We start from the raw sequence: 15,220 nt of genomic DNA, 5'->3' as shown, positions 1-15,220 counted from the left end.
CTTTGGGTCTGTGGATAAATAATTGTTAAAAATAAAAGTGTATTTTCTCACCTCTTACAGAAAAAGCAGGACTCCACACTCTTCATCTCCCTAAGGTCCAAGAAGCCATAGCTCTCAGAGTTGAAATGTGACTTAACGGAGATATGCTGGAAACTTCAAATAGAGAGTGAATTGTGAGGATGTCATTTCAAATACATAAGAATTTCAACTGTTTCTTGTATTTTTAAAATATAAATATTAGAAAAGTTAAATTATGCCTGTGCCTCTTATTTTCTTTATATTGGACATTAAGGGGATGGCTTCTTACTTCGAAGCTCAAGTTGCCTTTTCACAAGAATTTAGATCAGAAAAGTGAAATTTTTTTTTTAGTTTTCACTAAATTATTTCAATTAATGAATAATATATGCACATATAATTCATAATTTTATATCACCCTATGTAGAAGGCTAAATGCAATATCCTGGTGGCCAGGCTATATTCCACTACTTCAGGGAAAGCATGCCTTTCAAAAAACTGATATATAAGGCTGGGGCTATAGCTCAGTTGGTAGAGTGGTTGCCTTGCAAGTGCAAGGCGCTGGCTTCAATCCCAACCACAAACAAAACAAACAAACAACAACAACAACAACAACAACAACAAAACCTTGTTATGTGGGGCTCTGCTCAAATATGATCACTTCCAAAAATAAATAAAAGCCAGGCATATGGTGATTGCCTTTTATTCCAGTGGCTCAGGGGGCTGAAGCAGGAGCATCACAAGTTCAAAGCAAGCCTCAGCAACAGTGAGGCTCTGAGCAACTCAGTGAGATGCTGTCTCTAAATAAAATTTAAAAATCAGAGCTGGGATGTGGCTCAGTAGTGTAGTACTCCTGAGTTGAATCCCTGGTACCAAAAGAGAGAGAGAGAGAATAGATGCACCCAGGAACCTGCCATTCTGGGATTGGGATTCACGCCACTGGGATTACTAGCATCCACCACCACACCTAACCCCATTTATTAATTTTTGATGTTACTTGCTGAGCTCCAGGAGTTATGCTGAGGAACTCACTGTTTTATACCTGTATGAAAGCATTTAAAAGTTTCTGGTCTTAGGCTGGCTGATATTTGTGCAAGGTGGAGGGATCTAGTGTCAATGTTTTACATAGAAATGACCCATTTTTCAGCATCATTTGTTAAAGGGGCATCTTTTCACTAATTTATGTTTGAGGACCTTTGTGAATAACCAGTTGACCATAGCTTTGTGGGTATGTCTGTGTTTCTATCCTTTTTCATTAATCTGTTTCTATTTTTATGCCAGTACACGCCTGTTTTTGTTACTATTATCTCTGTAGTATAATTTGAAGTTGGGGATTGTGATGTTTCCCCTTTATTATTTTTGATCAGAATTGCTTTACTGTATTCTGGGTCTTATCATTCCATATTAATTTTTGGAATGTTTATCTAGTTCTAAGGATTGAACCCAGGGCCTCACCAGTGCTAGGCAAGCTCTCTACCTGCTAAGTCACAACCCAGCCCCAATAATATCATTGGTATTCTGTTGGGTGTTTTCATTGTATATGTAGATGTCTTTTAGTAACAAGGACATTTTATCTATATTAATTCTGCCTATCCATGAACATAAGAGGCCTTCCCATATTCTGGTGTCCTTCTGGTATTCATCTTTATTTGTTTTTGTTTTTTGTGTGCATGTTTGTTCTGCAATTTTTCTTGTAAAGTTCTTTCATCTGATGGTTGCATTAGTCAGTGTTCTCTTGAGGAACAGAATCAACAGGAGGTTTGATTATGTATTAGGTTAGCTTATGCAAACAGAGGCTGGAAATTCCACAGTGGCCATCTGCAGGCTGGAGAGCTGGAAGAACAGTAGCTGTACAGTCCAAGAGGCTGAAGCCCCAGAACAAGAGGAATCAATGCTAATCTAGTCCAAGCAAGACAAAAGGCTTTTGGAGAATCCACTTTGGAAGAGTAAAGAAGCAAGAGTCTAATAACCTCAGATAATCACAGCAGCAATCAAAAACCTGTTCAAGAAGAATGGAGCTTGCATCTGCTGCTTCTTCTTGTTCTTCCAACTGTTTATTCCACCCAAGCCTCCAGCCTATTGGATGGTGCTGCCCACACTGAGGGAAGGTCTCCATTTTAATTGACTATCTCACATGCCAATCATTCCTAGACACATCCTTATTGGCACATCCAGGAGCCTCTTAATCATTAGCATCCCTTAATACAATCAAGTTGTCAATTTAAATTAATTATTACAGTAGTCATATTTATTTCTGAATATTTTAAGCTATTTTGAATGGAATAGATACATTGATTTGTTTTTCATGGGATTCTTTTATTCTATAGAAAAGCAATTGAATTTTATATGTTGATTTTTTTAAACAGGTTATTTTGCTGAATTTGTTTAACAGATCAATTAATCTTCCAATTGAAGTTTTAGTGTATTTTCAGAATGGGATCATAACTGCAAATATGGGTAATTTGACTTCTTTTTTACATGTATTTCTTTAATTTATGTGTATCACAAAATGCTTCAGCTAAAATTTCAGGTACTATATTGAGTAGAAGTCATGGGAGTGAATGTCTTTGTATTCCTGATTTTAGAAGAAAAGATGTTGAAATAAGTGTTTTCCATCCATATTTAATAGGGATATATAAAATGTGGGCACCCATAGCCAAAATTTTCCTTTTAGAACTTCCTTCTGTGTATCCAGAGAATGTAGTGTGGTTTATTTCTATTTTTTTTTAATTCAAGAATTTTAGGAGATGGGGGTATAGCTCAGTTGATAGAGTGCTTTCCTTGCATGCACAAGACCCTGGTTTCAATCTTCAGCACAACAAAGTAAAAAAGGCATTTTAAAATGTATTGCTGGTTTATTCTATGACCCACTCATCCTTACAAAGTTTAATCTTCTTTGTACAATTTCTGTAGATTTTCTTCCTGTTGATTTTGATTTTATTCTATAATGATCTTATAAGATAGAAAGGTTGGGAACAGTGGCACATTCTTGCAATTTCAGCAGCTTAGGAGGCTGAGGTAAAAGAAAATAGTTCAAAGCCAGCCTCAGCCATAGGGAGATGATAAGAAACTCAGTGAGACCCTGTCTCTAAATAAAATACAAAATACAAAATAGATTGGAGATGTGGCTCAGTGGTTGAGTGCCCCTGAGTTCAGTCCCTGATACCCACCCAAAACACACACATACACACACACAAACACACACACACACACACACACACACACACACACATATATATATATATGTAATTACTTTATTAATTTTTGTATTTATTTGGATAGGCCTTGTGGCCTAAAATATAATGTACTTGGGAGAAATTTTTATGAGTAGCTGAAAATATATATTTATCTACTGTTTCTTACAATATTCTGTAGATATCAAGTGCACTTTATAGTATCTTTTAAGTATAGATAAGGTTTTACAGTTAAAAACAAGGCTAATTTTTGCAGGTGAAAGCTAAATGATATGTATAATCAGTATCATATAATCACAATGCATTTGGAATAATCAAATGGAAAAACTGTGGATACTGGATTTTGAGAGAGCAGAATTAGAAATTAAATGATCCAACACAAAGGTTACTATGTAACTTGAATCTTTGTTGTTGATATATATCTGAAATACTCATAGGGAAATCTATGGATAAAACAACAAGCTTCTTTATTTTTACTTATTTATTTTAGGGGGGTACCAGGGATGGAACTCAGGGGCACTCAACACTGGAGCACATACCCAGCCATATTTTGTATTTTATTTAGAGATAGGGTCTCACTGAGTTTCTTAGCACCTTGCTTTTTGCTGAGGCTGGCTTTAAACTTGGGATACTCTTGCCTCAGCCTCCTGAACCGCTAGGATTACAGGCTTGTACCAATGAATCCAGCTTGAAACTTGTGATTTCTTTACCTGAACATAATGTTTTCAAGGCTATCTATATTAGAACACATTTTTTTTGGGGGGGGGAGACTCTATTTCTTCCTCTATTCCAATAACTCTTAAATTTGGTCTTTTTATGCTATCCCATATTTCTTGTAAGTTCTGCTAATGAATTCTTACCATTTTTATTGTATAATCTACATTATTTTCAAGATTATATATTTTATTTTCATTTTCTGAGGTCCTAATTCCAAGTGGTTTAATCTGTTGGTGATGCTTTCAATTGAATTTTTAATTTGGTTTATTGTTTCTATCATTTCTGGGATTTCTATTTGTTTTTTTAAACCTCTATCTCCCTTTTGAAGTAATATTTTGCTACTTGTATTTGTTTATGTAGCTCTTTGTCAAAATAATACTTTGCTGTTTGTATTTGCTCTCTTATATCATCTTTTAATTCACTAGACATTTTAATTATGTGCATCCTGAACTCCTTCTCTTTTGTCATATCTTCTGCTATGCTGGCCATGGATTCTAATAACGTGGAATCTTGATTTGTTTGGGGCACTGTTTCCTTGTGTCTTTTCATATTTCTTGTGTGTCTTTCCTTCTAGCACTGTGGATCCTAGGTGTTACCAATTTTACCCTATAGGATTATTCAGCCCCTGTAGGAATCAAATACCTCTCCTCTGAGGTGAAGGACAATGTTGTCAGATCTCAAGAAAAATAATGTACACCCTAAAAAACAAATGTTTGCTAGTAAGACATTTATAGTTTGTTCACAAAAAAAATGTACAGAAATGGTGAATTCAATTATTATCTACAATATACCCAGTAGGATTATAAAAGTGTTTACATTTTCTGATGGTAGACAAAAATTCTTGGGTGAGGAGTAGAATGATATGCTGATGAGGTAGAAAGTGAGGTTATAGAGTTGTTATGCCTTAGGAAGTGTGAAAGAGAAACCTAAAGGGAAAGATTAGTAGCAGGGGAAAGTAGAGGAAGTACCCTTGGGTATACAAGTAAGTGGGAAGAGAGTAGAATACATAAAACAAACATACATGTATATCAAGAAAGATAAAAAATGTTAAAATAGCAGAAATTGGTGGGAAAAAAGAAAAAAATGTTTAAAAAGAAGAAAAAAATAAAAAGAATGTACAACGTATTGTAATATACTATTCAGTCATCCCAGACCTCAAAATCCTAATTCATGCAAAGTACCTGGTTTCACATATGTTGCGAATGTGAGGACAGGGGAAAAGAGAGGGAGAGGGAGAGGAAGAAAGAGAGAGAGAGAGAGAGAGAGAGAGAGAGAGAGAGAGAGAGAGAGAGAATCTTAAGGAAGACACAGGGCTTGTTTTGGTTGGTTATCAGTATATTTCCTGCTTTCCTCCTCATCCAGTAGGTGGGGTCGTCTGTTAACTGGTATCTCCACCCTCAGGATAGTGAAGGTAACCAGGGTGTCACTCTGATGGGTTAGCGGCTGCTGGGGAGAGTGGAGAGTTAGAAACTGGGTACCTGGAAGATGGTAATGAAGGTTACCCAAGATGGAGTCTCCTGCTTTCAGTGATGGGGTATCCAGTTGGGTGGGGAGGCTGGTGATGGTATTGGACGCTGAGTTCAGTGGCAAGCTCTGTGGCTTGCAGTGTCCATGGACTTCAGAGCTTGTGTAAATTTCCTGGGTGCAGACAGGTTACATTGCATAGGGAATTATGTCCACCGCTGCAGACTCCTAAAATGGCTGCTACTAGAGGATTCCCCACATTGGTAGATGGGGGTCCACATAGAGGTGGCAGCTGGAGTTCTTACTTGTGGGAAGCTATTGGGTGTCCTCTGTGGGAGCGGCATCCATGATTTCTGCTCAAATATTGGTGAAAAACTTTTCATAGGTGTTGCTGTCACAACCACCGATGGTCTCACTAAGGTATCCAGTAGTCCTGTGTGGGCAAGTAGTTGGGAGACGTACTCTGCTGCTGAGGCCTGTAGCCCTGTATGAGCATGGTGCTTCCTGAAAGGGGGTCAAGAATATGACTGGCAGAGAAGCCTTATTCTCACAACATAAACCCCAGGTCACGGAGTGGCACAGAATGCTGCCTCCCTCTGGCCTGCCATCTTGGAATACACTCTATCATATTTTAATTCTATTTTAAATTCTACTCACACCTTGACTCCTGACCCTGTTAATTTTGGGGGAAAAAATGGAAACCATAGGCAACACTCCCAGTAACCAGGTGCTCCAGATCAGAATGGACTGGGGAAGAGGATGCCCATAATAGATTGTAAACTTTGACCTCAGAGCCAAATGACAATGCACAGGGGTGTCAGGAATCTCTCAACCAGAAAGAGGCCTTGCAAAATATCAAGTGATTTTTAAATGAATTTGTTCTAGGTCAAAATGAGAGAAGTTGATACTTGATAAATGATGAATCACTCTGATCCCTAATACCCATGTCAATTAACTTAAGAGAAAAGTTTGGAGCCTAGTTCTCCCTAGATTGCTGCTATCCACCAGAGAATATAGTCAAATGAAGAGGCAGGTGAAATGTGCCACTGGGAACATCATGGTTCTGTGCTCTCCAGTAAGACATTGTCACCTTCTTAAAGACATGAAAATTCAAGGCCTGCAGAAAGAGGAGTTAAAGACCTTCCTTTCCTAAACCAGCACAGGTTCTTCTCAGGTGCACTGAGTCTTTCCCGTCATATCCATCTGCACAAATGACTCTAGATCCTCAGATGCAGAACCAGGGTATAAGGGAGTCTTAGCAAAACTGTGCAAGGAGGCTTATTAGTGAGGTTGTTGATATCGGTAGAAGAGATATCAGTTCTAAAAGTCCTACTACAGCCAGAGGGTGTGTTCTTTATGGCACAATAAGAATATTTCCTTCCTAGTCTATTTATGACTTAATTTAGAGATTGCTGAAAACTACCCAAATTTTTTGCAAAGAAGACATCAATAAAGTCTAGTTTTCCAGAAACTAAATTGCATTTACTGACTAGTTGCTTTAATATGTAATCTATATGTAAAATGTTATCTGGAGGTTTTAAACATTAATTCTCTAACACCTTTTAGCAGGCAAGTTACATGTTTTAATTTTACTTTTGTGTGGAATAGACATAGTTGTGCCTCTTTCATTATCATAACTTAAATAGAACTACTCTTGATATAAGTGACTTCTTTACTCTGTAATTTATTCAGGTTTTAAAATTGTTATGCCCATCCCCCATTTCTTTACTTCTCTCTTATGAAATTTGTGAAGATTTATTTTAAAATATTGGTAATGTCAATATTCTGAAACACAAGCTATACTTACATTTATTTTTTTAATTTACTAAGAATTTTATATAATTTTAATCCTTTTTTCAGAAATACAACTTCCATTCGTTTGATCAAATATTCCCTAGGTTTTAGATTACCATATGCTGAGTGTCATTTATTTCAGAGAATCCCTGTATACAACATGGACAGCTGGCTGTTGAGTGCTTTGCCTCTCCTTGTGCACTGGCTATTTCTTCCTAGTCCCTAGACTAAGGCCACAAGATGGACCATGCTGCCAAATTTATTAATTGTCTCCAAACCACTTGCCTGAAGCAGAGCCTGTCTCACCCCCTAGACTCCTTTATCAATTTTTAGATCAATTTCTAGAAGGAGATGATAGTGCTGATAATGATGAATAACATGAGCTATGGTAAAATGGAGCTATGTGATAATGACACATCAAAGTCTGCTCTCTCTCTCTCTCTCTCTCTCTCTCTCTCTCTCTCTCTCGTGTGTGTGTGTGTGTGTGTGTGTGTGTGTGTGTGTGTGTGGGAGAGAGAGAGAGAGAGAGAGAGAGAGAGAGAGAGAGAGAGAGAGAGAGAGAGATTGGATATAGATCGCTAAGTAATGGACATGAATCATGTTATTTACACACCATCTCCACTTTAAAAGAAGGCATGATTACTTAAGGTTTCAGAAAAAAAAAGAGATTTTTGTCCCTTCTTTCTCTCATGCTGGAATCTATATCTGTCCAGCTACATGTCCAAGCTCACATTGAAGTGTGCAGAGATGTTTTCTCCTTTCTCTCCATGCTCCAATACCCTCCCGGCCATCAATTCAGGTGCAGCATCCTGAACATTCCTTACTAGTTTGGAGGCCTATTTGATGATGTCATGTTTCATAGGATTCTCCAAAATTGCTGAATATTCAGGAAAAAAAAACAATGACTAATATGATTATCCCTTGATTCATATAATAAAAGGGTCTTGGCTGGGTTATCCTTCCTCTGAGGGGACCCCAGCTCTCACTATCAACTCAAACATGTGAAACCTGTGATTTTTCTTACCTTCTCTAATCTAAGTGTGATGGTTTTCCTAATCTTCTCTCTTAGTCTTTCCTTTCTCCCCCTTCCTCTTCTCAATCTGACCTATTCAAGAAAATTATTATTTTTTCTCAATAAAGCCATATATATATATATATATATAATGCCTATCCTCTCTGAAGGCCACCTGTGTTTTTTTAATTGTGTGAAATAAGACTATTTTTTGAATTGTATAAGTAGTTTGTGTAAATACATCTCAGCAAACATATTCCTAAGACTGGTATTTAGGGAGGATAATCTACAGTATTCTGCTGATGGCAGAAAGTTTCTATCTTATCCTCTGGTCTCCAGGACTGTTTTGTGCCAGCCAAGAGAGAGCCCAATGAGACACAGGTAAAAGGGAACATTCTAGAGGATTTCCTGTTTTACAAAGGAAACATATTCACCAGAATGCTTTCTGTTAAAATGACTATATAACCCAGAATTAAATATACACATTTCTTTAAAATGCTTATTTATAACATTGAGATAAATTGAAGTCATATGTTTAACAAGTATATCTAATTGATACTAATGAAGGTGATTCAGAAGTTAGAGTGTGATGAATAGAGAAATAAGTACTGTGCTCTACCCTGGTTCTACTTGGGAAGTAAAGTGGGTGATTAAGATGACATAAAATCATGCCAATTTCCTTGATCTGCAACCAAGTAAGTAGGTTAATTTTTCCTATTGCTATGGTGGAATTTCACTTTGGGGGGGGATAATTTCCAATGAGTTTTAAAGCTCCATTGCAGCTATGATTTTCTGAATATTAATGCAATTAATGGTATCTGTACACTCCTGACAGTCCTAATAGGTTGACAGGCCTTCAGTTTCTGTCATAACATGGCAACTAATACCATTCAATGCCCTGATTAATAGGCAATTGTAAGGTACTCCTTGAAGAGCTCTGTTATGTCAAGTATTTCTACAGCTCACATTTTTATTATTATTTATTAGCTGAATTTTTTGCTTTATTTTTTATTTTAATTTTTATTGGTGCATTATAATTGAACATAACCACCAAATTCATTGTTACATGTTCATACATGTACACAGTAGAATTTGATGATAGCTCAAGTTTTAAAATAATTTAAATTGAATAAAGGACTGGGAATATAGCTCAGTTGGTAGAGAGTTTGCCTAGCATGCACAAGGTTCTGGGTTCAATCCCCAGCACCCCATCCAAAAATAAATAAATAAATAAATTGAATTGAATTGAATAAAGGCAAAATTTGTATTCCACAGAAATCATACCAGTGAAGGTGGTTACAACTATTTTTAAATGATAGTTATTCAATGATAATATGTATATATTTAAGATTATATTTTGACCCAGAATCTCAGGAGCCTAAGGCAAGTTTGAGGCCAGTGTCAACAACTTAATGAGGTCCTAAGCAACTTAGAAAGACCCGGTCTGTAAATAAAAAAATTTTTTTAAAAAAGTAAAAAGGATAGGGGATGCTTAGTGATTAAGTGCCCTTGGTATCAATTCCTGTTACCTAATGAAAAAAAATAAAAGTATAAAAAAGAATAGTTTTGAAAACTTTACATCTGGATATTTTATCTTGCATTGAAAAAACAAACAACAACAGACTTATGCCATTATCAGTATATTTAGCTCTCATGTTATTATTTTTGTGAACCATAAAACTTAGAAATGAATGTAACTGTGGTATTTTACTATGTGTTCCTTGGACTACTATGGTACCAACTCAAATAATTTGGAGGAATGAAAGGAGAAAATTGTCACATTACTTGATCATTATTTTTTAAAACCTGAACTTTTTCTTTTTGATCATCTTTTTCTTCTGACTTCTCTTTATTGAGACTGAGAATAGGGAAACAAGGCTTTATTTTTTTATGAAGAACTTTACAAATCAATATGAATATTGCAGAAAATTTATTTAACCAGGAGCCTATTACTATTTTGAATAAAAGCCCCATTAATCCTCCTACAGCTACCTTTTCTAATAATATTATATAATTTTGTTTCAGAAAATCTGCACTTAATGTATTAACTAAAAATGTGCCAAAGGTCTAAATTCTTCAATGGTACCCCATGTTTGTGAGTGATTTCCCCTTAGAATCTTACATTATAGAACCATTAGCCATAAAATGAATTACTCTCATATGCTTGATTTTCAGATGATAATTCTTTTATTCTTCTTTTACCTTTATTTGTTTATTTTTATGTGGTGCCTGGAATTAAACCCAGTGCATCATGCATGCTAACCAAGTGCTCTACCACTGAGCTACAGTCCCATCTCCCAGATGATAATTTTTTACCATGAGACTGAAAAAAAAAATTACAATACAATGTATCTCACATAGATGATATTTAATTAAATATACATTCTGTACAAGAAATATTGTCCCAGCAGATTATTCACCAATTTTTTCCAGCATAAGTCTCAGGATTGGACCTCCTGAGTCTGAAGAAATGTCACCTTTAATTTGAAATAGAGATAACATCTTTGAACCCATCTTTTAGAATTGAGCTAGATACTTTTTCCTTTAATTAAAAGCTTAAAATGAAACAATACCAAGTCTATTTTAATGGCTGTTCTATTTACTGCTTTGATTGTAAAGCAAAGAAAAAAAAAGAACTTTGCTTTTGGTAATATTTCTGGAATATTTTAACAGAACCTACTTATTCCATCTTGAAGATTAAAAAAAGTGACATGAACAGCCACATCAGAGGATTCCATGGGCAGGCAAAGATATAATCAGGTATTCTAAAAGAGATTATGCAAATATTCTACTAGGTTGGAAATTTCTGGATTTTCACTGAACCACATCCCCACTCCCTTTCAATATTTTATTTAGAGACACAGTCTTCCTGAGTTGCTTAGGGCCTAGCTAAGCTTATTTATTTATTTATTTGTTTGTTTGTTTATTTATTTATTTATGGACTGGGTCTTGATAAATTGCTTAGGACCTCACTACGTTGCTGACACCAATCTTGAACTTGCCTCAGCGTCCAAAGATTCTGGGTCAAAAATAATCTTAAATATATACATATTATCATTGAATAGCTATCATTTTTAAAAAATATGTTTTTAGATGCTGATGGACCATATTTTATTCATTTATTTTTATGTGGTGAGAATTGAGCCCAGGGCCTCACACATGCTAGGCAAGTACTCTACCACTGAGCCACAACTCGAACCCTGAATACCTATCATTTAAAAGTCGTTGTAAAACTACCTTCACTGACACGCTCGCGGGTCTGGTTCGGCGTTGCGTCTGAGAAGCTCTAAGGCGGCGGCCGACAGCGGAGAGCGCTATGTTGTCGCGGGCAGCGTGCAGCGCGGGCGCGAGGCTGGCCCCGGCCCTGGGGGCTCTGGGCTGCCGGCAGAAGCACAGCCTCCCCGACCTGCCTTACGACTAAGGCGCCCTGGAGCCGCACATCAACGCCCAGATCATGGAGCTGCACCACTGCAAGCACCACGCGGCCTACGTGAACAACCTGAACGCCACGGAGGACAAGTACCGCGAGGCGCTGGCCAAGGGAGATGTTACCGCTCAGGTAGCCCTTCAACCTGCACTGAAGTTCAATGGCGGAGGTCATATCAATCACACCATTTTCTGGACAAATTTGAGTCCTAATGGTGGTGGAGAACCCAAAGGAGAGTTGCTGGAAGCTATCAAACGTGACTTTGGTTCTTTTGACAAGTTTAAGGAGAAGCTGACAACTGTCTGTGCTGGTGTCCAGGGCTCAGGTTGGGGTTGGCTGGGTTTCAATAAGGAGCAGGGACGCTTGCAGATTGCTGCCTGTGCTAATCAGGATCCATTGCAAGGAACAACAGGTCTTATCCCACTGCTGGGGATTGATGTATGGGAGCATGCTTATTATCTTCAGTATAAAAATGTCAGACCTGATTATCTAAAAGCTATTTGGAATGTAATCAACTGGGAGAATGTAACTGAAAGGTACATGGCGTGCAAAAAGTAAAACATCATCATTATATTGAGTATGTTAAACTCCTTATGACTATTTTTGTAGTAGAGTACTGCAGTATACTAACAAGGCACTTGATTACAGCATTTATTGATGTTGATGATATATGATGACATATGGTGATTCATTGATGTTCGCATATTTGATAACAATAATTTAGTGCTATGAATATAATTTCCTATTTTAAAATTTTGTTATTAGGCAACTGTTTGAGAATCATTACTGCTCTGTATAATTTAATCTTAACTGAACATTTTTGTCAGAGAGCTAAACTTACTAGTGGTTTATAATTGTCATCAAAGAACAATAAAAAATATTCTATCCTATATTTGGGGGCTTGTGGGAAAGGCTTTGTAATTCTATTCTGTTACACTTAGAGAAAAATGTAATCTTTTGCCCCAGTTGTCACAGTAAAATAGGAAACTGATATTTCTCTTTTGTTGAAAATTGTTCTTTTCGTTTATGTAATAGTGCTCTGTCTAGTGGTACTTCTGATGGCTATCACCCAATGATATGGTGATGGTCTGTGGTCACATGTATAAATAGCTAACATCATCTTGTCATTTAAAAACTATATGACTTACTGCTGATTGAAAGCTGCTTTATTATAAGAAGATAATTATGCATCTGGACTTATGAAAGACTGGTGTAAAATTTTGTTCTTGAACACAGAAGTATATATTTATAAAAGTGCTGTAGGTGGGCACATCGGGGCCTGGTTGGCACTGCCGAAAGTGGGGACCTCAGGGTGAGGCCATGGGCATTCTGGGGCACTCCCCATCTCTCCGTCCTGTTGAAGGGCCTCCCTCTCCTGAGAGCTGTGCTGGCCACAAGCCACCTTCCCTAGTCAGGCAAATGGACTTCTGCCTGGCGTCAGCACTGTGTCCCCTCAGATGATTTCTTTCCAAAGACGTGCTTTATATTTCTGTTTTCTTCTAAAGAATGTATAGCCATTCCAAAACCTTTATATCATTTTTCAACAAAGGGAAAACTCCCCATGATCAGTGACAGCATTTCAGCTCACGTTCCAGGTAGTTCTGCGCAGGAGCACCGTATACCTGCTGTTCACATGGCAGGCAGGCAGGCAAGCATTCTGCTGGTATCTGTGTGGCCATGTCACAGGTCCCCATCTTTCATCATCTTCCTCATTATCTTTGATGGCTATATGGCTTTTATCAATTGGGCATTTCTTAATTTATTTCATAGTTTTATTACTGAATATTTCATTTCTTCTGTTATTTATTATCCGTTTTGCTCTTGTGAGTATCCTAATCTCCTATTGGGATGTTTTCTTTATATGTAGGTTTTTTTCTTAACCTATTTAGTAATGTTTTCCCAAGGTCATTTTTAAACATTTTCCCCCCAACTTAATTTTTTTATTTCTTTTCATGGAAAAATGGAGTAACTTAGCAATTTCAATATTGAAGACTGAAGTTTAAAAAAAAAAACAGACCTTAAATTCAAGATACTTTTTCTTCACAGTTCAGTTAGAAAAGTATTTAGCTTTCTAATGTCAACAGTGTTGACTATTGATAAGGGTGTATGTGTGTGCGTGCGTTGATTGAAACACTCTAGAGATCGATTGCTGTCCTTTATATCACAGGGACATGGCTCTCATAGAGTGCAAATGGGGGGCATGTGGTTACCGCCGGCCTCTAATAGACCTTAGAGGAAAGTGGGACTTTCTGAGAGATGGGCTTTGGAATGTAAATCTGCTACATCAGGGTTTAACTTGAGCTACAAAGATTTGCAGAATCTACTGACACATAAAGCTTTGACTCTTAAGCTTTCAGATTTTAAAACAATTCAATGTTGAAATTTCTACGGGGCTCTATTTTTGCTCTGGCTTTCCTGTTGATGAGAATGATGTTTGTGCTCCTCCATGCTGGATGGAGGTTAGGAGACCAAGAGGATCTATGTACTCACGACTAGAATAGCCAGCAGAAGATGATGTTTAACTCTCTTTTCCATAATAGAAAAGAAAAACAAGTAAAATTTCCATTTTTCTTTTGAAAAGAACAAATATTGTTTGTGCAAGGATTTGTGTGACCAGATCAGCAGTGCCTGCCACAGTCTTAATTGTGCTGGAGGGAAACAAGCAAGTGATACAGATATTTTATTTTGAATTTGTTGCTTAAACTGTTGCGTAGTAATTAAATTTTCATGTTAAGAAATTGCTGTATCATGTCCCTCAATTTCATGGCCTTAAAATGAGATTTGAATTTGTGTTGAGCACCTTTAAAAAAGTAATAAAAAAAATATAAAATGAAAAAAAAAAACTACCTTCACTGATATGATATCTGTGAAATACAAGTTTTGCTTTTATCAATTGAATTTAATTTTTTTTTTGAGGCTCCTGCCTCAGCCTCCCAAGCTACTAGGAGTACAGGCCTGTGCCACCATGCCTAACATTAATTTCTATCCTGTGTTTTCAGGCAGCAACAGAGTTAATCTGTTGTAAAAGAAATAAATCGATTCTCCCAAGTCCTATGCATGAAAAACTCTATGATAATAAAAATAGAAGCCAACTTTTCTAGGGAGTTAATCATGTGACACAAACACTTCCAAGGTTGGTACACACACTTTATTTTTTTCCACATAAAACATCTCCAGGATACACATAACATAACTATGTTGATAACTGAGATGAGTGGACCTCAGCATCAAAGTGCTGAAGTGCATGCTATTATAAATGGCAGCTAATACAAGTAAATTCAACCAGTCTAACTTACGACTTAGCACAAACATTTTCTTGTTTATATATTGTAAATATTTGGTCTGGCAGTAAATTAACAATGGGGCTGACATGAAGGAAATCTATGTATGTCTAATCTGTGGACACTGCTTGGGAGGGCCTAACTTCCAATTTCCTTCAATCAACTGCACTCCAATTCACCCCAAACTGGAGAGGTACTATTATGAAACTGACAAACAAGATCAGCAACATGAAAATCAAGTAAGATTCTGTCTTACCCCAGAAAACCTCATATATTCTTAGATAAATGGCATTTTTTTTTTTGGTATCAGTATTGA

The 15,220-nt window shown here is 36.8% G+C and overlaps 1 pseudogene; it reads left to right on the top strand.

The window, feature by feature from the left end:
* The first annotated feature begins 11,447 nt into the window (after positions 1-11,447).
* LOC144253663 (superoxide dismutase [Mn], mitochondrial pseudogene) lies at positions 11,448-14,149 on the top strand (annotated as a pseudogene).
* Positions 14,150-15,220: the final 1,071 nt, after the last annotated feature.

Source organism: Urocitellus parryii, chromosome 3 (assembly GCF_045843805.1).
Source record: "Urocitellus parryii isolate mUroPar1 chromosome 3, mUroPar1.hap1, whole genome shotgun sequence".
Classification (NCBI taxonomy): domain Eukaryota; kingdom Metazoa; phylum Chordata; class Mammalia; order Rodentia; family Sciuridae; genus Urocitellus; species Urocitellus parryii.
This window is presented reverse-complemented; position numbering and strand designations above follow the sequence as displayed.